This window comes from Lagopus muta, chromosome 2, assembly GCF_023343835.1.
Source record: "Lagopus muta isolate bLagMut1 chromosome 2, bLagMut1 primary, whole genome shotgun sequence".
NCBI classification, from domain to species: domain Eukaryota; kingdom Metazoa; phylum Chordata; class Aves; order Galliformes; family Phasianidae; genus Lagopus; species Lagopus muta.
In genome coordinates this window covers 71,263,982-71,291,697 of record NC_064434.1, presented here as the reverse complement: position 1 = coordinate 71,291,697, position 27,716 = coordinate 71,263,982, and the positions used below count along the sequence as shown (strand labels likewise).

The following is a 27,716-nucleotide window of genomic DNA, read 5'->3' as shown; positions in this document are numbered from 1 at the left end:
GCTCAGGTATGATGGTAATTAAAGCCTTGTGAGTCCTTTCCAAATTGAGATATCCTGTGCCAAGTCTGCCAAATTTCAAGAAGCATTTGAACAAAGCTCTCAGACACAAGGTTGTAGGTTTTTCAAATAGTCCTGTTTGGAAACAGGAGATGGACCTGATGATCTTGGTGTGTTCCTTCTCTGGATACTCTGCAATTCTAAGCACTCTGTGTATCATCAACATCTCATAATTTGACCAATGGTCCTGTAAAACTAGATGTTTTTCTAAACACCTTGCATGGTACATACAGTCAGTATGAAGACTTGAGAGCTCTGGAAACCTTAACAGAGGCTCCTTGTTAATTTACTTTTTTCCTCCCTCCTTGTGACTGTTGTAGCCACCATCATGTTTTGATAACGTTTTTATAATCAAAGATGAGCAACTTGCAAAGTACTAGCAGATGAAGAAAGTAGGTTAAAAAAGGTAACATATTATTAGAGTAGTTTTTTTTATATATATATATATATCTAAAATATATAGAGAGTAGTTATATATGTATGTATATATAATACTTGCAATCAAGTAAGTTTGTCTCATCAAACAGTGATTTCTCAATGAATTGGTGGCTTTAGGTCCTCATTTGTTTAGCTCTCCATACTTGAATGCATCAAGGAAAAATGGGTATTTTTTGCCTTCATGATGATCTTAGATGCAGGAAGAATGAGGAGGCCTTGTGAGTGGGAACATGTGTTTACTAAGAATAACTTCCATACATACAAATATGTTCAAAATGTTCCCATTTTATTGTTAAATGAATATAATAATTATTTGGAGGAAAAAACCTTTAGATTTATTTTTATATATTAATTGCTGTGTCAGATGACATTCATTATAAATTTTTTCTTATATCAAAAGAACCCCCTTCATGTCCATCTGCCTGTTCTTTGACTAGGTCAAATGGAGTTGTAGATCTAAATTTTGCCAGTGTTGATGTTTTTCAGCAGAAAGACGCACAAAGCAAGGTTGAGGTTTGCTAACCTTTTTTTTGGTTCATCTATACTTTTCCATTACTATATCGAGAGCAGTCTATGACAAAATAACCTATTAATATCAGAGTTCACAAGTGAGTAACTTGGCTAGCCAGTCTTACTGGCCTAACCCTATGGTCTCAATGGAACAAAAAAAATCTGTCTGAAAACTGAATGCTATCTTTTGTAGTGAACTGATACGAGATAAACAAAAGCCCTGCAAAGTGAGCCTGTCTTTGTATAGAACTGCCACAGTTCCACAGAGCTGATACAGATTCTTTTCACCTGTCACTTTCAGTACAATAGAATCAAAGCCTGGGTATAAACTTAATCCCACGCACTCGTCTTTTTTTTTTTGTTTGTTTCTCTAAAACCAAGTTCTGATGAAGGTTATTTTTCATCTTTCACTTTGTAGTCCCAAGGTCCAGAATTGTGATTTCTTTTTCTTCTGTGTTTGCATAGAAAAGTTCACTGAAAATTTTTCAGTATCTCCTGGATTCAGAAATCACCATTGGATACTGTTTCTCCTGTTTTGAGGAATAAAAAAGCATGTCAGACAAAAATATTGTTCCCTCCGAGTACTCTGAAATATAATGTATGTTTTCTGTTCTTCTTGTAGTCCGTACGTATTTAAAATACATTAAGTTGGAAATATTTCTGTCTTCAATAAAAAGCATCTTTGTACCTATTTTGTTTTTAAAAATGAGTTGTTTAGAAACTGTCTAGCTAATAATCATGACAGAGACAATAAACACATAACTTTATTGGTAGTGGAAGGCCGGGTGATATTTAAGATACTTAGATCTAATAACTGTTAAGTGTATGTATTGCAATTGTACAGTTGTCTCAAGCACTTTTTAAGTACCATTCAGTCTCATTCTTAACGTTCTTGCAGTGTAGTTAGAATTTCTTGGGAATAACCTTCTAATAAAAGAAAATAAAATGCAACAGAACCCACTGTTGGGTTTGGGAGAGACTGAGTAAACGGGTGTGTGTGTATGTGCTTGTGCACACAGCAGAAATGCAGAAGGACAAAACATGTGACTAACAGTTTCGTTTTCTTTTCCATGAACAAACATAAAAAAGCAAACTCCTCTTAGAAGAGTGGATCACTTTTTCTTTTGTTCTTTCAGTGATCGTGGGTTTACAACTCAACAGAAAGAAACAAGTTATTCTTGGCCTGTAGAATCAGCTTAATACAAGATCTTGTTGGGCTTTGTTTTATTTTGTTTTTATGTATCCTGTTAAACTTTAAAACTGTGTTAGAATATCACTGTCACAAAAATGGGATTTCAAGCCAGCTGATATTTAAATTGTGGAGTTCTTTTGGATGCTAGATAGCTTTATGTGGAAATGGTGGATCGCTTGACAACTATGTTTTGTTACTCTTTATTGCAGTTTTTGGAACTGAATTTATGGTAGATAGTGTCCTTAGAGGGTATAAATTGTTATACAAGTGCATGACTGCACACAAAGTAACTGATTTATGAAGCACTCTGACACTATTTTATTCCAACCTTCCTCCTGATAGCAACTGAAACTTTGTAATAGAAGGGTTTGTCTTGGTTTAGTTTTGACTCAGTGGCTGAGATAAAGGCTGTATATTTCTAGAATTTTGGCAGCCTTAAAAGTCTGTTTCAAGTCAGGTTAAATTCCTTGTAGTTAATGAGTATTTTTAACGAGTCCAAAGATTATATTCACTAGACTGGAGGTCAGTGTACTGAATGAGTAGACTTTTAAGGCAGATGTGGCATGATGTGGTGCCAAATCTACTGAGTGCTGTTCAGTCTGGGCTACTTAGCAGAATGCAAGTAGGTGCAAAGCCTTGCTGTTTTCTAAACTCTGCCCAAAAATATGGAGCATGAGCAGCCTTGTGACAAACTTTTATTTTTAAGCAACTTATAGGCAGCCATTATTCCTGTTTCACAAATACTCATAGCCATAACTGCTTCACAGTTAAGGCCATTTGTTTAAGTTCAGAAGCAGATGGCCTCTTTAGAAATACAAACTCAGAGAATATTTTAACTGAAGATGGAACGAAAATAACTGTATATGGCACATGGCAATGTAGAACTGTCATTCTTGCTAATTATTCAGTAATTCAAATGTGTTGTATTTTTTATGTCCCTCAGACATTAGAGTCTGTAAAAATCCTTCATAAATAAGGCCTTCACATACTTCTTGGTACAGCACACCAAACTTGGTCTTAGTGATTTTTTGTTTTATTGGTGGCAAGCTATTATCTATTCCTTTTCTTTGTTTCTTCTCTCATACCATAGTGGCTATGGGATGCTTCTAGTCTGATTGTCAAGTTGGTTTATTTAGGCGTGTCTGAAATACGTGTTGCGTATTTCTCATTTGGAACCAGACAAACTATGCTGTGTTTGTAGTATGTTCTTGAAGTTTTGTTTTCAAGAACAATGGGTTTAAAAATGCAAACTGGAAATCTTATTTCATTAACAACCCGTTTAAAGAAAGTAGAGAACACGCATCTTGTAACCCTAAATGGAAAATGAATCCGAACAATACAATTCTGACTAGAAACCAAGTTTTAATTTTAAGATAAATGTGAAGTTGCTGACTATTCTGTTAACCAGTTAGTAAAGAAAAAAGGAATGAGAGCAGCAGTGTAGGACACACTTGTCATAAAAGGGAAACGTGAATCTCTACCTGTAAGTAAGTTTTATCATGTAGATCCAATTTCTGTAGAACACGAAGCTAAATTTTCTTGCTTTGTTTTCTTTCCACAGTTATACTGTGTCTGATTTTCATAAGATACTTAAGTTGCTCTGAAAGTAATACCTCTTACTTATTTCCTTGGAAACCTCAACAGATGCAAAGAATACAATAACACTATTTAGTAGAGCAAATTCTCCACTAAAAAAGCACTATTTTTCAATGTAGTCACCACCATTAGCTGGTTCACATGGATGAGTTATCAATACGCTCTCTGTTTTGTGATGTGACAGCTGTGCACAGCTATCTGGAATGTGACTTGTCTTTCACATCGCTGTTTTCTCTGAAACACACCACCAACCACCTCAGTGTACCAATGTCCAATGTTTGATCACCATAAGCGTTCAGCAGGTGTAGATAAAAGTTAGGAGGTGCAACTTTTCTGCATGGCGGACCTCAGTGCCACACCTTCACTTCATGTGCACTTGTCAGATGCCTTTTGTTCAGTCTGCCTCTCTGTCATGTGGCAACAAAATGGACTGGAATTATTGGAGAGAAGATTCAATCTCTACTGTTGTACCAACAACATCCACCTATGATTTTGTAGTCCAACATAGTAAAACAGGTGACATTACTTTCAAAGCATCCCTTGTAGATAATGAAAGATTTCACAATGCTGCACATTTGCATTGTTTATTAGAACTGCTTGTGAATGAAAAATCCTTGCATCTATATCAGGGATGAGTGAAATACAGTAGTGAGAAAATTAGTTAAATCAAAATGTTTTGCACTAAAACACATAGAAAGTGGTGTATAGGTTCTTTTTTGTGTGGCAAGTAGAATATGTGCAGGACTGTAATATAAGTATGTAGATAGGGCCTTAGTTATGATGGGAATCTAAAACACTCAAAAAAATGTTATTTTATCAAAGTAATCGCAGAAGAATTCATTTCCATTTGCGTGTATATATGTAATGTATTGTGATTCCATTCTCATTGTTATGTCAAGTTTACGCTTTTATGGGCTTCAGCTTTTTTTTTTTTAATGTAAGATAACTACTGTAGCTTAAAATATCCTGTGTTGCAATTTCCGTAAAGAGTAATATTTCCCTCAGTTCACCTGTTGGGTAAAATTATGGTGATTTTTGTCTTTGTTGTAATTGATACTAGACTTACAATGTAGCTGAAATCTGTCCCCAAAATGGTGATCTGTGGATATGAGTTGATATTATTTAGGTGCTGGAAATTTTTTGACTGATTCCAAATTAGTCAATCTGAATGGAAAGAGTATTTTTGCTAGTGTGTTATAGTGTACTTCTTAGCCCAGATCTCTGCAGTTCATAGAAGGGTCATTATTAATTCCTTATGTTTTATGGAATGTTTTTCTTATATATTCCATTATATTTTGCACTTAGTGTGTGCATTTAATCTGGCTTATTCCATTCTACTGTTTTGCCATGTAATTGAATGCTGACTATTAAAAGCAATGGCTGTAAATTATGAGACTCATATTTTTGAAATGAATTTGATGACCAGTTATGCTATTTTTGTCTCTATGCTTCAAAGGGAAGTGAGAAACATTTAAATGCAATTGGAGGCATTGTCAGTCTTTTCAGTGTTGGATCCTAGAATTAAGGTTGAAAGAGGACTGTACAGAATTTTGAGTAGGTTTTTCAATCAAGTGTATAAGTTTCTATGAAATGCGCTATGATGATATAATTCTGTTGACTGAAGAAATGATGAAATCAATTGCTAAATTTAGTGAACTGTTAGTTTTTTTTAATTAACTGGTTATTTCAGTGCAGAATTATAATATGGATATCTGGAAGGTATATTAAATATTTTGATGTTAAATATCTGATTTTATTCCCCATAGTTTAGGGGAGATGCTGGGGAAGTGGGGAGCACCAGTAGCTTGGGTAGTAGCTCCACTGCTTGGAGCGCATGACCTGTCACAAGATGTTGACAGAGCGAGGCTTGGCTCTCCTGACAAAGCAGCGACTAGTAGGTGACCTGAGAGCATCACACAGGTACTTGAAGAGCAGTTACAAAAACAGTAGTGGACCAATGACCACAGACAGTGATTTGGTAGGGCTCCCATTAGATGTGAAGAAGAACTGGACGTGAAGATGTGAGGAACTACTGGAAGTAGTGCAGCCCAGGAATTGGCTGCTTGGAGAAGTTGCTCAGTTTTACATCTTTAGAGGTATTCAAGACTCAATGAAATAAAGCCGTACCTGACCTTTTCTAGTGCTGATGACAGCCCTGATCTCAGCAGGAGTGTGACTTTCTGAAGTCTCTTGTAACCATCACTGTCATGATTCTGTGATCTGTGCTCAAAAACGTACAATTAAACTCATTCCATCACTTGTGGATTGGTTTAGGTTTCAGCTTCCTGCCTTGTACTTATGTGGTTGTGTTGCCACTAGAGCAGTGGTACCAACTTATAAAAACCTACATTTGATTAGGTTTCTGCTCATCCTCTATTCACTATCTTTGATTACCACATTCTGAAGTGACTGTGGCTCATTTTTATTTGAAAAAGCAAGCAACGCTGTCAAGATGGTATACTGTACGCACAGTGAGGCATTATTCCCAAAGCTCTAATCCTGTTTATGAGAGAAAATAACAAATACGAATAAAAAATCCTCTCCACTGATATTTGAAACCTGCCCTACTTCTCAGTCTTGAAGAAAAACAGAGCTGATAAAGATTTATTTTTTCTTTGTATCACACAGAGAGAGGAAAAGAACAACAAAGCACACTCTCTGCACAAACAAAAGTTACTGACAAAATATTGAGCTGCCCTATGGGAACAGCAGAAAGTTTTTCAGAATTTGAAATTTTAAAATTATCTGTGTGAATGACAAACTTAACTAAATTTGTGCTGTGAGTAGCATCTTTCTTTTATAACTTCTGAATAATTTTTGCATCTTTTTCTAAGCACTTATCCCATGTCAGTTGCTTTCCATTCCACTTTCTTTTAATAGAAAATTATCAATACTACTTCATCTTTATTGTTGACCTTTTTCTTCTTCTTTATAATGGATTTAGGCAGAGATTGGTCTTGTGTAGTAACTTCAGTTCGGGCTGATAACTCATCTTCGTCATTAAAATGTTAACATTTACATTTCTGTATTTTCTCTTTTTTTTTTGTTTAGTGGGTATCAAAAACACTGCAGATCTCTCATTGTGAAGCTCATGTTGCTCAACACAGGATGTTAAAAGCCTTTTTTTTTTTAATTGTATGGCATGATACTCAGCTTTGCTGTGATTATACCAAGCCATTCATAATTAAGCTGTTCACCTAATTTTGTGGTGAAGTATGGAAGAGCACAAAGTATATTAAAGTAAATATGAGGAGTGAATGCTGAGTCCTTTCTAGCAGAGATCAAAGAACCTGTGCCAACATTCAAGACAAGGTGTCACTGAACAGATCAGAAATTGGCTGTGTTATCTTCTCTGTACTGCATCTTCTGTGATTTGTAGTCTAAATGTGGTAACTTATAGTGCCAAAGTTGATATGATTTCATGTTTTCTTTGTGGTCTTGATTACCATGTGGTTTTGCTTCATGGTCAGTAGGAGGTGTTGCAAAGTGGGGGAAGAAATGCCTGGAGTTGAGCATTGTTTCAAAGAAAAAGGGGGAGGAGAGGGAAGAGCTAGGAATGAAAATGATATTCACGTTAAGCACAAGAATGGCAGCGTGAGAGGTGGCGTGTTGAAAATGTAGATTGTAAAGATTTAGCTCTGTTATTTTTTTGAATGAATATAAATAAATTGACAACACGTATTGTAGGTAAGAAGGTGTCATGATAGGTTATTTCTAATATAATTTCAATATAGTGCACAGACCATTTCCCAGTTGAAAAAGGAGTTTCAAAAGGCAGAGCTTTTGTCTAGCTTGCATTTCCTGTTTTTCTAATGAACAGCACTCCTGAATTTTAAAGAACTCTTCCAAGTTAGAGCAGGGCTGATTGATTTTTTTTTTTTTTTTTTTTTTTTTTTTTTTCCTTCAGGAGAAGGATAGAGTTGCTGTTGAGTAGTAGGAAAATTAGCAAGTCCTAAAGGTAAACCTGTTCATGCTCCCAAGAGCACTGTCCACCTTATATCACTTCTATAACGAGTGTTCTTTACTATCCATCTCAGAGAAAGGATTACCCAAAATTATAGGTAGCTCAGCAGGTTCCATAAACAATTCTTCTCACCAGTCAGTCTGAGACTTAGGTAGACAAAAACAGAATGGATATTGCTTTTCAAATAAGTACTGCTGAGTAATTAATTGCATCTAATTAGCAAATCCTTCCTTAAGTATTCAGACTGCAGTGATCTAATTTATTTCCCCAGGTAACTGATCACATTGCATTCTGTTTCAAGCTGAACTGTCATGTTGTTTTTAACAGGCTCTAAGTAACTGCGTGTTTTAATGAAAATGTTATGATTGAAACAGTGTGATCCATGTGTTAACCTTCAAATTGTTCAGCCCACCTAGTCCTTGTAGTTGGCTTCCTGTTGTATTGAACTGTGAGATGATGTTTGGGTCAGTGTTCTCTCTGGTTATTGAATTCTGTTCCATGTTCAGCATTCAGCTACATGTCCAGGGTTGAGCATTGCATCCATCTAGGTAGTGGAATATATCATTCCTTCACTGCATGCACAGGCACTGTTTCATAGAACTAGGAGCAATATTTACCATGACAGTGAAATCAGAATATTCTGAGTTGGAAGGGATCTAAAAGGATGATAGAACCTAGCTTCTGACTCCACACAGCACCACCCAAAATTCAAATCCTATATTGGAAAACATTCTCCAAATGCTTCTTGAACTCTGGCAGCTTGGTGCCCAGCACCGTCACCATCTTGGTGAAGAAACTTTTCCCAGTCCCACCTGCCCACCCCTTCCCTGACAAGGCACCCTTGTCTAAATTCTCCCAACTGGCCCTAAAATTGGGGCCTTGGGGAACTCCACTAGTGATGAGCCTCCAGCCTGATGTAAGCCTGTCTAATATCGCCCTTTGAGCCCCATTCAACAGGCAATCATTCACCCACCACATTATCTTTTTGTCTAGCTATGTGCTGGATGCTTTGTCCAGAAGGATTCTATATGGTACAGTATTGAAAACTTTGCTTAAATTCAAAAAGATTTCATCAACTGACTTCCCTTGGTCAACTAGGTGGGTAACTTGTCAAAAAAAAAAAAAAAGGACATTAAGTTCATTAAACATAACCTTCAAGTCCTGTATCCAAGTCACTGATGAAAACTACCCATAAAATGGAGCTCTGTGGAACCCCAGTAGTCACTGGGTTTACTATAACTAAATGGGTCTGTAGCTGATGAACTTTGGCCAGCCTGGGTCAAATAAAGTATCTTTGTCATAGGTAGTTTGTGATAGCATTAACTCCCAAGATTTCTTTTCAAATGGAATGATAAACTGCTACATTACTCATCTGCTTGACTGTTTTTTGAATTGTGTTTTTCCACGCTTTGATGTGCAATAATTACTGATCTTAGAATGTAACTCTTACTATAATAGGTTTAAGTATTTCTGAAACTCACAAGCATGTACAAACTGAGTTATCAGTTATCTTGAACCAACGTGGGTTATTTTTCCTTTTGCTCATGACTTCTTTGAAACTTGATTATGCTTGGTTCAAGATAGTGCTTGGGAAGAAACTCTGTAAATGAGGAGTATCAGCTTGAGTTGTAAATATACTTTGCAACTTGCAACCAGCATTTGTACTATTGAAACTTGTAAAATAAGAGAGTGTTGGTTTTTTTTATTTTTTTAATGTATAAATCAAGATTCTGGCCATATTTGACTTTGCTTATTTCATGCTGGGCAGCATGAAATCAAGAAAAATTATGTATTATGTATGTAAGAGGAAAAGCCTTGTTAATAAGTCAGCATAAAAGAAAAAGTGGTGTCCCAAACCAGATTTTTTTTTTACAAATTTTAAAGCATAGGTACTAGCTTGTGCAGCAAGTACATTCCCAAACATTGAACAAATATTTTATTTGATAGTATTATATAAGTATTGCATGGAAAGAGGAATGGTAAGGGTGGAGATTTGGGAGAGCTGGAAAACAAAACAAATCAAGTGAATGCTTAATTGGGATTATTAGCTGTATCTTTGGGTCCATGCTTTTTTACTACATTTCACTTTCTAAATCTTGGTGACTCTTGTCTTTCTGTGTCTCATTACCCAGAACTAAGAAAAGAAAGCACCTTGTGGATCTTGCTTATGGCTTGTTCATTTTATATTTTTATTTTGTTCCACAGTGAGGCATGCTGCTACTTCCTTACTCTTTTGTTTTCTGTTTCTTGGTCTGTATTTCAAAAAGAAGCAGCATGTTTTCTTTCTGAAATGAAGAATTAGAATTACAATAGATTTCATGTCTGAAACACCTGCACAGTAAGAAATGAAGCAGAATTTTTCAGCTCTTGCTGTTCCATGGCAAGGCTTCTGTTGCCTTTCCTTCCTGTAAACAAAGGCAGTCACTTGAAGAGTGGGGAATAGGCTGTTTACAGGATATTTTCTGTATGAAAGGAAGGAAAAATGCCTTTACAGAGATCAACCTATTGTGTTTGGAATATTGGAATTTATATGGAGATAAATTGAGTTTAGCTTTTTGAGGGGAAACAAGCAGGAAAACACATGTAATCAATTCAGTCTTGACCCTGAGAAGTGCTAGATAACCCCTTTAGTTGCTGAAATCAAAGCAGGAGTTAGAACATGAGACATTTTGGTTTAGTCGAAAATCCTGTATGATCATTTTAAGAACTTGATCAGATATAGGTTACACTTCAGAATAAAAGGTAAGAGTTTATGGAATTTGGATTTATAAATTAGCCACTGCTGAATTACCATCATCATTCCTAAAGAAATGTCATAATTGGATTGAGAATATATGCAGTCCTCACATACATTTCAAATTTTTACTTGACTTGTGATATATACTAACAATAGTTTTCATGTGAATCATGTTGTTTTATTCTTATGTTGTGAAATTAATTTCTGTGGCTAGTTATTTGGTTTTCATGCATCTTCTCTAGCACCAGCAGGAACCTTTTATAACTGATAAGAACTGTGAATTTTAGGCATTTTAATTATCTCCAAACATTTCAGAATAATCTGGTTTCATTGTGTATGGGAACTGTTGAGTTGTGGCCTGAACCACTGATTGAGCACCTGGAGAAAGGACCTGGTCGGCCCTGGGAGCACAGGTGAAGGCAATTCAGCTGTGTGACCGGAAGGGGTGGAGCCTGGCTTCACTCTTCTTCAACCCATGTAAGGGTTGACTGCCACTGGGGAAGGATCTCTTTCTGGAGATCCCTCCTTTTAGTGAGCCTAGATCCTTGGTACAGGTGAGCATTTCTTCTTTGATTGTCTCTTTTCCACCATGATAATCTTTCCAACTATAAAACCTGTAAAGTACTGTCTTAAACATGCTACTCTTCCAACTGTACATTTGTTGACTGTATGGAGACCTCATGTCCAGGTTGCATGGGGCCTTGGGGCAGCCTTCTCTAGTATTAAGTGTGGAGGTTGGAGGCCCTGCATGCAGCGGGGAGGTTGAAGCTTGGTGATTCTTTTTGTCCCTTCCAACCCATGTCATTCTATGATTCTGTGATTCTGATTCTGTGTCTATATGAGAGCAGCTCTGAAAGTAATGCCTCCTATTTTATGATGTCAGAGACAGATGTTGATGTTATGGTAGCAGGGATTGAACCTTCCCACTGATACTCCATTCTGTTTCATTGTTGTCTGACAGATAACAGCTGAGGGACATTCTGACCAATTGGCATCTGACATAGAAATGTGTATGAAGCAAAGGTGTGGCATTGAATTCCTCTGTGAGGAAAAGTTGCTGACCTGTTGACATTTATTGATGCTCGCTGAAGATTTCTGGAGAACAAAGAGTGGATGTGAGCACAGTGTGGTGGTTGTTTGGTGGTGCATTTCAGCAGTGGTGACAGACATGGGAAAAACAAACCATGTTTCGGTTGGCCACGCACAGCTATCACACCAGAAAATGAAGAGCATCTTGATTCAGCTCATCTGTGTGAGCTGGCTGATGGTGGTGACTATGTTGAAGAAGTGGTGTTTTTTTTTTTTGTTTGTTTGTTTTTTGTTTTTTTTTTTTTTTTTAGCAGAGAATTTGCTCTATCAAACAGTGTTATTGTATTCTATGTATATGTTGTAGTTTCCATGGTAATAAGTAGGAGGCATTTCTTTCAGTGTGACAGGTGTATATAAGCTGATAGGATAGGCAACAGATTTGCCTAGGAAACAGGCAAAATAGTTAAAAATAAACAGTTAGTGACAAATTATATCGTATGCATATTTCCTCTATTTTATCTATAATTCTTCTACTGTAGTCAAGCGTGTCCAAGATTTCCAACTTCAGACTTGCTATATAGATCATAGTGAATATGCAGTAAGCTGTTCTGGGTGTCTTGCTATGGAGCTCATCCATGTAGTGACCATCTGTACAGTGTTCAGAGCACTTGGAAGCCAACTTTAGAACTAGGCTTTTCTGACCTGGATGCTGTCCATCTAGGCCATCCTTTCTGGACAATCCTTTTCATACTAGACAAAACATTTTTCTTTTTTCAGAGGAAGAAAACTCACCAGAAGAAAATTAGATGTCTGATACTTATGCTCTGCTTTTCCTGTGATAGGAAAATAGGAAGGGAAAATATTAAAAGATTGGGCGTAAATAACACCAAAGGTTCAGGGGCAGATTGTTTTCACATCAGGTTTGAGAAGGAAGGAAGAATTCACAGTGATTTAATGTCCAGCATTATACGCTTTGTATTCCAGCCTTTTTTTTTTTCTGCTTGTTTTCTGTATTGTACTAACTAGTTGTGGTTATAGGAATTTGAGATCAAGTGTATTTCTAACCTTTGGAAATGGTGTGCAGTATATGGCAGGCAACAGTTTGAATGCCTGACCTTTTGCCAAATGGGAATTACGATGATTGGCCTTCTTAAACTCACATTTTAGGTATCTTAAATGAGCATTTCTTTGCCTTGTCATTGGCCAAGTTGGCTTCCTCAGTGACATTTGCTGTAGAAGCAAAGTCCTGGTTTTTGATTCCAGGGGGCACTTAGAAAAAAAGAGAGGACTGAAAGACCTGCAGATACATGTATTACTTTGTGGAGGAAAAAAAGCAATCTGGGTTGTACTCTGGGAATAGTGAATGGATGTCCAGGCGTATAATTATTTTCTTACTTAGAGGGTTCTTCTGAAGTCTAATATTACAATCAAGTTTTATGGTATATTGAAGAAAATAAGCATGGTTTCCCCTTGTTTCTGATATGCAGTTTGTTACCTTAAATGAATTTAAAGCAACTTGTGTTTTGAATAATTTTTAAATTGCATATCTTCGCGCATGTAGGACAAGATACTATGAAGAAAACTCTTAAAATGCTGGTAAAACCATTAATTCTTCTTACACATGCCAATTTATTTTTCTTCTCAGTTCTTAATTTCTTTTCCCAGTGCAGAGCACTGTTTTCAAACTCTGGATTAAAAAAATACCAATATGTGGACAAAGGCTAGTGTTTCCCAATTTGTCTATCTCTTGAAAGAACCATGTAATTCTCTGAAGTTACTTTACTTTATGGACCAGTGGATTCTACATTCTACACTCATAAACAGGCGATCAGAATCATTTGTGACAGGGTGTTTTTAAATTTTTTATTTTTATCTAACATAGGACCCTTAGTGTTGGAAAGGACCATAATATTTAGACTTGTAGTTGACTTAGAATCTTGGAACTTTTTGTGCTTTTTCATTTTCTGTATTTTTCTGCATTTTCATTTTCATATTCTGTAAAATACTTTCTAGAATTGTTTTTATCCTTATGGTGGTTGTTTAGTAGAGGAAATAGCATAGCTTCCTGCTGTGTTTTCCTTTCTTTCAAAATGAATGTAGCATTGTGTTTTTTCAAGCTCGATTTTACTATCTGAGATTATGGTAAAATAAACTCCCTTTGAAACTGTGTTAACACAGATAACATGTAGCTAGTTAACCATAATGGTAGAGAGTGATTTTATATACGATATCTCTATATGTTGATTTAAGAGACCTATCTGAAATACAATCAGAGAATGGCATTGGTTGAAAAGGACCACAATGATAATCTAATTTCAACCCCCTCTTCCCCTTCGCTCTGTGCAGGGTTGCCAACCACTAGACCAGACTTCTCAGAGCCACATCCAGCCTGATCACCTTCAGGGATGGGGCACCCACAGCATCCTTGGGCAACCTGTTACAGTGCATCACCACCCTCTGTGTGGAAAGACTTACTCCTAGTATCTAACCTAAACATCCCCTGTCTCAGTTTAAAACCATTCCCCCATGTCCTATCACCATTAAACAGTCGTACCCCCTCCTGTTTATATCTTCTCTTCAAGTACTGGAAGGCCACAATGAGGTCTCCTTGGAGCCTTCTCTTCTCCAAGCTAATCAAACTCAATTCCCTCAACCTTTCTTCATAGGAGAGGTGCTCCAGCCTTCTAATCATCTTAGTGGCCCTCCTCTGGGCCCATTCCAAGAGCTGTCTTTCTTCTGTTGGGGGTTCCAGGCCTGGATGCAGTACTCTAGATAGGGCCTCCCAAGAGCCGAGTAGAGGGGGACAGTCACCTCCCTCTTCTTGCTGGCCATTCCTCCTTTAATGCAGCCCAGAACACAGCTGGTCTTCTGGGCTGCGATCGCACTGCTGGCTCATGTCCAGCTTCTCATTTACTAGTACCCCCAAGTTCTTCTCTGTGGAGCTACTCTCAGGGAGATCTTCCCCCATTTTATGTAAATACCATTTGTGGTATTTACACACCCAAGTGCAGCACCTTGCATTTCACCTTGTTGGACCTTATCAGGTTCTCAAGGGCCTTCTTCTCCAGCCTGTCCAGGTCCCTCTGGATGGCTTCCCTTCCTTCCACTGTATTGACTGCACTGCTCAGCTTGACATCTGCAAACTTGCTGAGGGTGCACTCAATTTCATTGTCTATGTCACTGATGAAAATGTTGATGAGCACTTGTCTCGAGACCAACCCTTGAGGGATCCAACTTGTGATCAGCCTCCACCCAGACACAGAACCATTGATCACAACTCTTTGGCTGCATCCAGCCAACCAATTCTTAATCAATTGAAGAGTTCATCCTTCAAATCCGTAACTCCTCAATTTAGAGAGAAGGAGGGATGTGAGGGACCATATCAAAGGTATTGCAGAAGCCTGGGTAGGTGACATCTGTCCCCCTTCCCCTGTCTAGTGAAGCTGTCACTCTATCATACAAGGCCACCAGATTGGTCAGGCATGATCTGCCCTTGGTGAAGCTGTGCTGCCTGTCTCAGAACACCTCTTGGTCTCATATGTGTCTTAACATAGTTTCTAGGAGGATCTGCTCCATGATCTCAGGCACATAAGTGAGGCTCACTGGCCTGTAGTTCCCTGGGTCATCCTTTCTCCTGTTCTTCAAAATGGGAGTTTTCCTTTTTCCTGTCACTGGGGACTTCACCAGACAGCCATGATTTTTTCAAATATGGTGGAGAGTAGCTCGGTAACCACATCAGCCATCTCTCTCAGAACCCTAGGAAGGATATCATACAGCCCCATAGACTTGTATAAATTCAATTGCATGCGGAACTCTCAGACTTGTTCCACTATTACTGTGGAATGGAATCCACTCCCCACACCTTCACCTAGAGGTTCAGGATCCTCTATAATAATAATAGTTTTAAGTATATTTTACTTCTTTCTGAATTAGCAATATTTCTGTATGTTTGAGCTAGAGTTGTTAGTTGTTAGTTTAGACATTTTTGTTAATGTTTTAAGGGCTTTCTTTTTTGCCTGTAAAATGTGAAGTTTAGAGTGTTTGATGCTCTGTTAGCTGGAATTCATTCCATAAGTTGTAGCAGAATGTTTTTTAAACTTTGTGGAAAGAACTGACTACGATCTTCCTTCAAAATATTTTATGAAACATAATGAATTTTTCTGACTTGTAATTGAAAATATTACTGAGCTACTTGCTGCATAAAATACAGTTGTACTGTGCACCTTTTATCATGACCATTGAAGCAGAGCCATAAGGAAACAAGCTGATAGTTCTGCAGCTAGTTGTTTATTACGCCTTCTCCCCACATTCCTCCCCAGCATAGCTTTTTTTCCCAATTTATTGCCTGGAACTTGAACAAATAACATCTTTAAATTCTCTGTTGCACCACATAAATATGATATGTGTTGCACTATGCTGAATTTTTAAGCCATTAGGGTTTATTTGTATTGTATTTCCATATGCTATTAGATTCTCATACTAATGTTCTTCTGAAGTTATTGTGTTAGGCTTTTTTTTTTACTTATGCCTAGATGTTGTAAGTGGACACCTTCGTCTAAGAAACAAATGAACAAATAAAACAGCAACCAACCTGAACCTGTCTCACTTCACTTGCAGGTATCTCCATATTATTTAAGTTAGAGAAGAAGTGACTCGAGTAGACGTCCTTTGAGAAGCTTTCTAACCAAAGGTAAGCAAGATTTTTAACTCATGACAAATATATTTTTGGTGTATCTGTTTTATGGCCCACCTTTTAAATAAACTGGCATCTGTGTTTTTGTCTGTCTTGATGTTTGACATGTCAAAACCTGTATTTCTTACAGATTTGTTAAAATGCTTCTAGATGGTCTGAAGGGAATTGCTCATAAAGCTCAGCATACAAGTGAAGTTCAGTCTTTTTTCAAAAATCTGTAACTTGGCAGGTTGCTTCACGGCAAAGTGCAAGGTTTTGCATTTGGGCCGGAAGAACCCCAGGCACCTGTACAGGCTGGGAGGAGTGGTCCTTGAGAGCAGCTCGGCAGAGAAGGACCTGGGGGTCCTGATGGATGAGAGACTGAACATGAGCCAGCAGTGCGCTCTGGCAGCTCGAAAGGCAAATGGGATCCTGGGCTCCATCAGGAGAGGGGTGGCCAGCAGGGACAGGGAGGTGATTGTCCCTCTCTACACTGCTCTTGTGAGGCCCCATCTGGAGTATTGTGTCCAGGTGTGGAGCCCTCAGTACAAGAAAGACATTGAGATTTTGGAAAGGGTCCAGAGGAGGGCGACTAAGATGATCAAGGGGCTGGAGCAGCTCCCCTATGAGGACAGGCTGAGGGAGTTGGGCTTGTTCAGCCTGGAGAAGAGAAGGCTGCGGGGTGACCTCATTGCAGCCTCTCAATACCTGAAGGGAACCTACACCCAGGAGGGGAGTAAACTCTTCAAAAGGGCTGACAACAGCAGGACTAGGGGAAATGGATCCAAGTTGAAGGAGGGAAGATTTAGGTTAGATGTTAGGGGGAAGTTCTTTACTAGGAGAGTGGTTAGGCCCTGGAACGGGCTGCCCAGGGAGGTTGTGGATGCCCCGTCCTTGGACGTGTTTAAGGCCAGGTTGGACGGGGTCCTGGGCAACCTGATCTGAATGTGTATGTTTGGTGGCCCTGCTAGGCAGGGGGGTTGGAACTACATGATCCTTGGGGTCCCTTCCAACCCGGGTGATTCTGTGATTCTGTGATTCTGTTGCTTCTCATTAATATTGGAGCACATGGTACCGGCACTGAGGCTAAAGTTATCATACAGATGTTATACAGAAGGACTCTTGCGTTCCTTAATGCATAGGATAAGCGCAGATATATATATAAATATATATTTAATTTTAAATTTTGGTCATTTGAAAACTCTTAGCCTGGCCTTCCTCTGGAAAGCTGATGTGACCAGCCATGTGGCACTCTTCTAGTATGTTATGCTAGTGTCTTTTTAAGGGCGAATTAAACTGTTTGTAGAAAGTTCTGAGGCTACAGTTGCCAAAAATTACCTTGATGTGTTCTGTGACAGGAATTATGACGTGCAGTCATCTTTCTAAGCTCCTAATTCTGCAAGCTCCTTCATCTAGTCAAACTGGATTGCTTATAGCTTTAGCAAGTAGGTAAGCTTTAGAAACACTTCATGTTTGCTCAGTACAGTCAGACTGTCATCTAACAAAGGTGCGCTCCTTACATCATAGTGAAGAGATGAATAACTTGTTTAGAGTTTGAATGCTTTACCTGACAACGTGTGTGAATGCACACTTCTGAATAAAAACTGCTTTTGTTTTTTTTATGAAATAGGGTTCTATCAACAATATACAGTCATTTGAGGAATATTTTAATACAAATTTTATCAACTTGATCAAATTCATACTACGTACTGTTATCCCATGGATTCCCCAAGATGCTGTAACATAAAGAGGAATCTGCCATATCAATATTTTTTTCAGTGATTGGCTCTAGCAATCTGGTCACTGTCAGATGTTGGTAAATATGTGCTACAACTGTTCTTGTTTTGAAGAATGGAATATTGTAGTATTGGTAATGGCAAATAGTAGAAGATATATTAGGTATAAATGTGTGGGAGTTGAGTAAGTTCAGATGAAGAAAATTAACTTGAAGTAAATGCAGTGATAAATGTGAAATATATGGAAAATAGCAATATAAGTTCCTCATATTACAGATAAAGACAAGTAATGGAGGGTAAAGTAGTTGTAGGTGATGTCTCTTGTAGAGAGGAAATAAAATAGTACAAAGCCACAATGTGTCTTACGATTTATTCAATTACTGGCCAGTCTAACATAGAGCATATAATCAAATGTGTATGAGAAATACAAAGTTGAAGGTAATAATCATTTACAGAATTAAGGTGTACTGTGATATAATTAAAGATTTTTACAATTGTACATCTTCTGTAGGAGAAAATAAAGTTGTGAAGAGCTTGATTTAAGGGAAGATCTCACAATTTTTGCACATTTGCATTAGCACTGAAGTTAACCTGCAGTGGATACTGGAGGGAAAAGTCATGTACTCCTATTTCTTCTTTCAGTGTAATGGACAGATTTGGTGGGACAGGGGGAAGAGATGAGTCCTTTCTACCTCCCTTCTTTCTAACTGAATAATTAGGAGGATAAGATGGAATGTGCAATCAAACTGTATCAAAAGCAGAAACAGAATCTTTGGGTAATGGCTCTGCTTCTAAGACAGCCTCTGTAATTTCTTTAGTATTAGTCACTTTATTGTATCTCTGTAATGCAAAGCACAAAATAAATGTATATACTTAGACTTGGGAAAATAAGTAGATACTCTGAGATATTAGTCTATTCTAGCTTTTTTTTTTTTAATGGTAAAATTCAAATGCTGGGTTTTGTACTATTAGGTTAATTTTATGTAAACAAATCATGTTCTATATAATTATAAGCAAATTATATTAAATGACTCCTGACACTGCGTTCCTTCAAATCTCTTTTATTTCCTGCATATTCAAGTGTTGTACTTCTGCAGTAAATTAGTATTCCTCTACTATTCTCTTCCATACTTCCTAAGTAAAAGATAATTACTGAAGCCAATCAGAAACTTCTGTTCTTTCTTTAGATAGGTCCCGTTTGATTTCAACCCTTCTAGGATTTAGGATTCTGTGATACTCTAAATAAGGAATAATTGTAAGAAGCACTAACTGATCACTAAAGACATACAATATAATTTTGGTGAGGTTCAATAAAGTTACGAATTAGGCTGGATTAATGTGCAAGTTAATAATAGGATCTCCTGTTTTAATTTGTTTTGTGCTGTCTGTTTTGCAGAGGACATAGGGGAAAAAGGAAAGAGCAGGTTGGATTTAAGGAAAGAAGATCTAAGATCAATTGCTAAAGAGTGATAACTTTTAGAAGGGAAGGGGAAAAGGAGGCTATTTTTAACAATTGAGAGCAATTAATATGGACTTGTCTTACAGCCCTCCATAAATTTATTTTCTGTGAGCAAAAGGGTGATGTAACACTAGTGCAAACTAAATTAATCTAAGAAGAAACCTACTACACCCTAGTAGCCAAATACAAAGAATTGAAAGAAAGTTCTTGGGAAAAGATCAGAAGGAGAAAAAAACCACAAAAATATAAGAATGTAAGCTATCTTGATCTCTTACTTTATACAATTCCTTAAACTGAAATAAATTAGAATGTATATTTTTCTTTCATACAAAGTGAAGGATTATGATAAATTAATTGAAGTCCTTAGTTTCTGGCTCTTGCAAAAAGTCTAAAGAAATATTTGAAGTAATGAAAAATTAATGCAAATATGCTTGTATATCAACTAAAAAATTGGTCAGAAACATATGCTATGAGCCTATTTTCAGTTGTTACCAGCACTGTGCAGTGTGAAAAGATAGGTTAAAAATAATTACGTGTTTTCGAAGGAAAGACTTCTCTGAGAAGATTGGTGAAATGAAGTATGTAACAGAATGAGTAATGTGAGAAATGAGAATTTGAAAAAGGTTCAGGGAGAGCCAAACACCATCTATGATTGTGAAGATGGTGAGGGATGTAAAGAACAACAAAAACAAAAAGACTACTGTGTGTGCGTAAGTAGTGAAAGAAAAGCTAGGCTGATTAATTGAATTGGGTGATTACAAAGGTCTGGGAATAATAAAGGCCACAGAAGAAACTAAGATTATCAGTACCTTCTTCACCTCTGTTTTCACTGATAAGCGAGGCCTTCAGGTATCCCAGACCCTTAAGAAGGGAGGCTAAGCCTGGAATAAGAAAGATTTACTGTTGAAAGAGGAGGATTATGGTAATGAATGCTTAATCTGGATGTCAAGAAATCCATGGCATTGATGGGATGTATCCACGAGTTCTGAGTTGATGGCTGATAGCAGTGTAAGGGCACACCAATTTTCTTCAAAATGTCCTGGCAATTTAGAAAAGTTCCTGAGGATTGGAAGGAAGCATGGATCACACCCTCTAGGAAGGATCTGGAGAAGTGCAGGCTGGTTAGCCTTGTCTTGATCACTGCGATAGTGAAAGAATGTGTAATCCTGTAATTTCAGATAAAGGGCAAGAAGATGAATGGGAATAATGGCCATGGATTTAAAAAGAGAAAGTCATGCTTAGCTCACCTGATAGCTATCTCATCACAGAAGGATAGCTTGGTGGATGAGAAGAGGAGCAGTAGATGTTGTCTACCTTGCTATCAGCAAGACTTTCCAGTTTGTTTCTTGTCGTATTGTCATAAGCAATCTGTATGGGCTGAACAACAGACAGCAAGAGAGACCGAAAGACTGTAAACTGGCTGAACTGCCATCTCAGAAGGTTGTGATTAGCACTACAAAGTCCTACGGAAGGCCAGTCGCTGGTGATGTACACTATAGATTAATGCTGGCTTCAGTACCGTTTAACATTCTAATTAGTGATCCAGTTGATTGGTTTGATTGGGTACTTAGCATGTTTGTTGATGATACAAAACTGGGAAGAATGCACGATACCCCAGATGGTTGTGCTTATCACACATGGTGAATGTTCTTATCAGCATATACAAATACCTGATGAGGCAAATCAAGAAAGGGAAATGAAATCCTTGGTAGAGTCAAAGCGACAGGACCAGAGAGAGTGGGTGGAAACTGAAATACATGAAATTCCATCTGAGCACTGTGAAGGCTCTCAGGTACTGGAACAGGCTGTTAGGATATTCCCCAAGTTCTCCATCCTTGAAGGTATTTAAAACATGACTGCACCCTGACCTGTGGTCCTTAGTAACTTGCGGTAGCTGACTGTCCTTGAGTAGGGGTGTTGGCCTAGATAATCTGCAGGAAGTCCCTTCCAACTTTACCTACTCAGTGATTCTATGTCATTCTCTGACAGTTTATAAGAAAAGGGGAAACACTATGTATTTTTCAGGCAGAAAAAAGTTAAAACATACTGATACATTCCATGATTGCCTGGGACACAAGGTTGCTTGCAATTCTTTCTTTCATAGTCAAGCTATGGATAAGCAGGGATGATGCTTAAGCCACTTTTCCCCTGATTAGGAAGTTTAGGTGATAAAGTAGTAAAAGAAAAGATATGCTTCTTAGGCTCAGCTCAGTGTTTGGTGTTTTGTTGTTGTTTTTTCTTCCCTCCCAGGGGATAAGAATAGAGCTTTTGGAAGTATTTTTCAGGATCTAAGTGGAAAGAACAAAGATCAATTTTGATCTTGTGAAACTGACTGTGCTATAATATTTTTACCCTGCCTGCAGGGTGTCTTAGTATTTGTTTGGAATAAGTTCTAGTCCTTATCTTTCATCTTAAAATACCAATGATGTGATACAGATTGGCCTCTCGTCATGCTTGGTCTTCTCTTAGTTACCATACCGTATCACACCCACTCTCTATCTAAAAAATGCAGACAACTTAAAATTTCTTTGCAGGCTGACTTGGTCTGCTTATTAACCTGGCATGCCCTGAACCCTGTTTGTGAAGACTGGAGTGAGGAGAGATGGGGTCAGGGAGGGTAGAGGAGGTGAGGAAGTATCAGGTTTCAAAAATAGAAATCTCACAAGTATTTTTTTCTTTCTTAGTCCTGTAGAAAGTCATTGGTTTGCTCGGAACAATACTTCATAGTTTTTACCTGCTAGACTTGCAATTTTGTCTTGCCTTCTGATGCCATTTAGCCTGGTAACTAGATTTGCTTGTCAGATTCCTCATTTTGAATGTACTGTGTAATCTGTCACGTATATCAACCAAGGTGAGTGGGGGAGGGAGTGCTACAAAAGTTCCCCTGATACTCTACTTCATCTGCTGTCAGCTTGTACACAATTTGGTTTTGTTCATGCTGCAAATGGAGGAAGTGATATGAATGGCTAAAAATCACAGTTCAGGGAGAAAGGAGGAGGAAAGAAAGGACAATTCTCTTCATAAATTTCTTGAGATTTCTTTGTTATCATACATGAAAGCAAATGTTGGACAACATTGGGAGGGGCAGGGCTACATACCAGCAAATGCTGAGGATCAAAGTCTGCTGTAGCAACAAAGTTTTCCTAAAAATGTAAACTAAATTTTTTTAAACATTTTTTTGAAGTGGTTATTTATAAGAGGGACAGGAAAACGTTTCCATTTCATATACTTTTTGTTAAACATCTATACTAACTGCTTGCTTAGAAGAAATGAGGAGTTGAACTGATTCTGTATGTGGCATGCTGCTTGTTGTTTTTCTACAACCTCCAAAAGACAAGTGATCTTCATTCTTGTTAATGATGGTAACAGCTAATTATGCTCAGGAGGCTGACAGATTAGATACACTATTTCTACATTCCTTAATTCTTTAGTTGGCTTCAAAGTACCATTCACAGATATTTACTTACCACTCAACGATGAGTGTTCTGCCTGTAACATGTTTAGAAATTAGATGCAAGGAATGTGATTTTGATTTTTTTGACTGATTCCTTTTTTTTTTTTTTTTTTTTTTTCCCAAGAAGAGAATGTTTCTTGCTCATTTTAAAATTTAGAATACACTTGTAAACATGCGCATATATTTCCTGTTTTGTTCTTGTCAAGACTTCTAAAATTTTGAAGGTCAGATGCATCTTCAGGTTTAATTCAGAACCTATCTTCTAGGGAGCAAATAACTTGATGTCATATTTCAGGCCTTTTGCTTTACGTATGCTAATTATTATGTTACGTTTGGCAGTTGGTGGTTTTATATAGAGGAAGAGGAAGTGTGAGCATTAAATGACAGCTGTATGCTTTGCAGCTAACTCAGTTTTAAGGGCAGCCAGCATTTAATGGTATTTTTAGGTTTAGCAAAGTGAACTTGGTTCTTTTGTTTTGCCTTTGATGTGCTTTGAAACACAATAAAGATAAATGAATTACTTTGTTTCTCTTGAAGGAAAAAGTGTAGCATGTGTAACCTTGATAGATTCTAAGTTACTAAAGTGCAGTGGTTTGGCGAAGAAGAAAGGAAACTTGTACCACTATAGTGAATTGTTGGGATTGTCATTCTGTATGGAGGTAGTGAAGTGATCTAGTTAAAAACTTAACAGCTAAGCTTAAATTGAGCTTTCTTTTTTTCTTTGTTAGGACTATAAAAATATAAATGTGAAATATAAAAACTGGCATACTGAAGTTACATTGTAGCTGGCAAGTCTACTTTATGAAATATAAAGATAATTTTGTCTTTAAGCCCTATGTTTCTATTCCTGTTGCCCTTGTATTTGTTATTAAGCTCACCCAGGAACTTAAAATAGCTAAACCACACACTGAAGCAGAGTAGAGGATTCTGTGAAGAGCTGTAAACTTTGTTTCTAGAACTATATACTGAAATAATTATTTCATCATTGGAAACTTGGCTTTTTTGATTTAGTAGAATTGAATTAAAGCACATTTTGAAACAGACGCATTCAAGACATACAGGAACATTGCCACAGTTGCCTGTGTAACAGCTGCAGGTCTACAGACTTTATAAGGCTCAGGGAAGCTGTAACTGCGGCTGTACTTCTGGGGTGAAAAATAAAAAGTGAGTATTGTATCTTGATGTTTCAGTGATGCAGAGCATGACTGACAACTTTTCACGGATAAATAGTTTCTTAACTTCTCATTTTTTCTTTTTAAAGCCAACATCCAGTGCCTTTGAGTTCAAGTAGTTTAGAACTTTATTTTAGGAAGATCTTGTAGAAACACAATAAAAATTCTTTGTTTATGGTTTTGTTTATGCTTTGTTTATGGTCACACAAGGTTTAGATATTTTTGTAAAGTGTGATCAAAAATAGCATATTTTAGAATACTCGGGGAAAAAAAGTCGAATTTCATCTATGAAGGCTTCCTATCTTGCCTCCCTTCTTTGTGAATATCTACTTGAAGTGAGTGCTTTAGTGTTAATCTGTTTGATTTATGTATTTTACATGTGGTTTGGTTTGTTTTTTTAAATCTACTTTAGTGATGTATGAATAAATCTTAACTGAACCTTTTATTTTGCTGGAAAAATTGTTCTCTCATTAACCTCATTAACCTCAGTGCTGTCTGCAAACGAAATGGATGGAGGATGCATTCTGTTGCATGTCCCTTATCTGCTACATGCTCATAGCTCTTCAACTCTTTCGTCTTTGTTTCTGAGTTTTGCTCACTTGTGCATTACTTCCTTTTCCCTTTCCCAACCAGCTTTTTTTCTTTTACTTTTTTCGCTCCTTAGTAAAACTACAAGGTTGCTTGTGTGTAGTCCATGTGGTTGCAAAAGAGGAAAGAACTGACAACAGCTAACATATGCAACCTTCCTGGCCGTACTGCTACATAAACATATAATACATAGCATATATAAGTGGCTGTGTTCATGTACTTCGTACCCCGAGGGACAGAGCAATCCAGTCTTGCTCAGTCTCTATGTAGAAGGAGGCCTAGAAACTGAGTGGCTTTGGATATTGCACAGATGTAGAGACTGAGAGAAATGCTACTAAGGAAATTTTAATTTTAGTCAGCAATGATTTGGTACTGCTTAATTTGTCCAATCCTTTTAAAAAAATATTTTCTCTAGCAATTCTTCTTATTGTTAACATGTCTTCCCCACTTCTCCTAATTCTATACCTTGACTTCTCATACGTATATACTTGAGTTTCTATCTGATAGATTTTTGTTTCAAAAAGTCAGTTTTATTTATGTTTTTGTTGCTTTTGCATCTAAGTGTCTGCTATGGCTAGAATATACTTAATGTCTCCTTTCGGTCACTGATGACAACAGTGATTATCATGTAGTCATCTACCTTCGTTATTTTAATTTGCATATTAGCATATTAATTCTCTGCCCTTTTTTAAAGTTACATTTCGTCAAGTATTTATCACAGCAACTGTCCAACTATGTTGGGTATACTAGTCTGTGAAGATGTTACTAGAATAGTTTTATTGCATGTTTTCTTGCATACTATGGAGGAGAAGAGCTAAGCACAATGGCAACAGACATTTCTCCATTTATGTTTAAGTTACAGAAAGTAGTAAAATTACAAATAAGGTCTTCCATTCTCACAAAGTAGATTTTGATTCTTATTCATATTTAAAGAATCTTTCTGTTGATCATATAGTCTTAAATGTTATTTGTTCCTTCTCTAGAAGTATAGATTTCCAAAATAGTATGGCATACATGTTGACTACTCAGACTCAGTATCTACTTCTGTTGCGTCTATAATTAAATGTGGAAGATAGCTTGAGCTGGGGAAAAAAAAAAAAATTCCTATTACATTAATATTTAATTTTCAAAGTGATCATGTATTTGGTGAGGATGAACTGGAGATCTGTCAAACATTTTTGCTTTTCCTCTTCAGAGGATTGCTTGGTAGTTATGGTATTTCACTAGAATGTTGATTGCTGAGGTTCAGCCTTGTAGACATTTTGCAGTAAAGGTTTAATTTCTTTCTCTGTTTCAAATAGAGAAGTGAGAACTTATTTGTTACTGGAATATTAATGATATTTCAACACAGTGGGAATACATAGTTACTGATGTAACTTAGAGTGCAAACTGAATATTGGATAAACCTTACTCTCTTTTTCCCCCCTTATTATATGTATAAAGCAAAATTGCTTTCTAAAATGTGGAACAAAATCCCTATAGAAACAACCAGAAAGCCCCAAATTTAAATTTGGTTCCTTGTAGGTTAAATGAATGACTGTACAAGTCAACCTGTTTGCATAGTATTTCAGAGTAGGATAGGAAAATGTTCAGTGCATTGTACTTTGTAGCTGCTCTGGCTAATCATTTCTGTATTTATACCTCAGTTCTGCAGTTTTCCATAAAGCTGCTCTTTTTCCAGTTGACTCAGAATTTTTATGCTAATGTGTATTCTTTCATCAGTCTCTTTACAAATGTCACTGAGGATCTGTAGAGCTCAATGGAAACAATGCCAGCCTTGTTTAGCTTAAGCACAATATGCTACCATTGTAGTATTGTCCAACTTTTTATGTGCATATCAGAATGAGATGGAATTCAGTGCACCATGCAAACTAATATTGGGTCATTGTGTGTGTAGGAACAATTAACCATTTATCTCTAAATTGCATTCCCTTTTTTGTGCAAGTGCACTTTTTAAGATTAGTTCCAAATGCTGTAATGAACTTGTTGCTCTGGTGCCTGCTTAATAAAAAATAGGTTAATTTGAATTCATTTTAATCTTAATAATCTTCATCTTTATAATCTTAACAATTAAGACTCAACAATACTAATTTGAGCTATACACTCTCTGAGCACTGACTGTGGTCTCGTTCAACATCTTCATCAGTGACCAGGACAAAGGGGTAGAGTTCACCTTTAGGAGTCTGTTGATGATGCTGAGCTGGGAGGTGTAGCTGATGCACCAGAAAGCTGTGCTGCCATTCAGTGAGACCTGGACAGATTGTAGAGTTTGGCAGAGAGGGACATGATGAGGTTCAGCAAGGGAAGTGCAGAATCTTGCACCTGGGGAGGAATAGCCACATGCGTCAGTACAGGTTAGGGGCTTACCTGCTGGAGAGCTCTGCAGAGAAGGATGGGGGTCCTGGTGAAAAACAGGATGGCTGTGAGCCGGCAGTGTTCCCCCATGGCCAAGAAGACCAATGGGATCCAGAAGTGCATTAAAAAGATCATGGCCAGCATGTTGATGGAGTAATCCTCCCCTTCTGCTCTGTTCTGGCAAAGTCACATCTGGAGTCCAGTTCTGGGCTCCTCAGTTCAAAAAATGTAGGGATCTGGAGAGAGCCCAGTGGAGGGTCAAAAAGACGATAAAATGCCTGGAGCATTTCCATATGAGGAGAGAGAAGGCTGAGAGCTGATCTCATCAATGCTTATAAATATCTAATGTCAAATGAATGGGGCTTTTTTTTGTGGTACCCAGTGACAGGACAAGGGGCAGCTGGTGATAAGTGGAAGAGAGGAAGTTCTACACAAACATACAGGAGAACTTCTTTACTGTAAGGGTGCTAGAGCACTGAAGCAGGCTGCCCAGGAGGGCTGTGAAGTCTTCTCTGGAGATACTTAAATCCTGCCTGGACACTTTCCTGCTCAACCTATTATAGGGAACGTGCTTTAGCATGGGGGATGGACTAAGCAATCTCCTGAAGTCCCTTCCAACCTGTATGATTCTATGATTATATGATCCTTAATATTAAAAGAACTGCTGCATAAGAGTGGCTTGCAGTTTGGGTTTTATGGCTTTTTTTGTATCTTTTAATTGCTCTTCTTACAAAATCAGTTCTCACTGTGCCTTAAG

General features: G+C 37.5%; 1 protein-coding gene across 5 annotated transcripts in view; it reads left to right on the top strand.

Annotated features, from left to right (window-relative positions):
• Positions 1-27,716, top strand: part of SIPA1L2 (signal induced proliferation associated 1 like 2) — a 141,373-nt gene that overhangs the window by 16,386 nt on the left and 97,271 nt on the right. For all 5 annotated transcript variants that reach the window (XM_048935151.1, XM_048935150.1, XM_048935147.1 and 2 more), the window contains exon 2: positions 16,141-16,213. The gene's annotated coding sequence lies outside the window, so the exon portion shown is untranslated. The remainder of the gene's footprint in view (positions 1-16,140; positions 16,214-27,716) is intronic.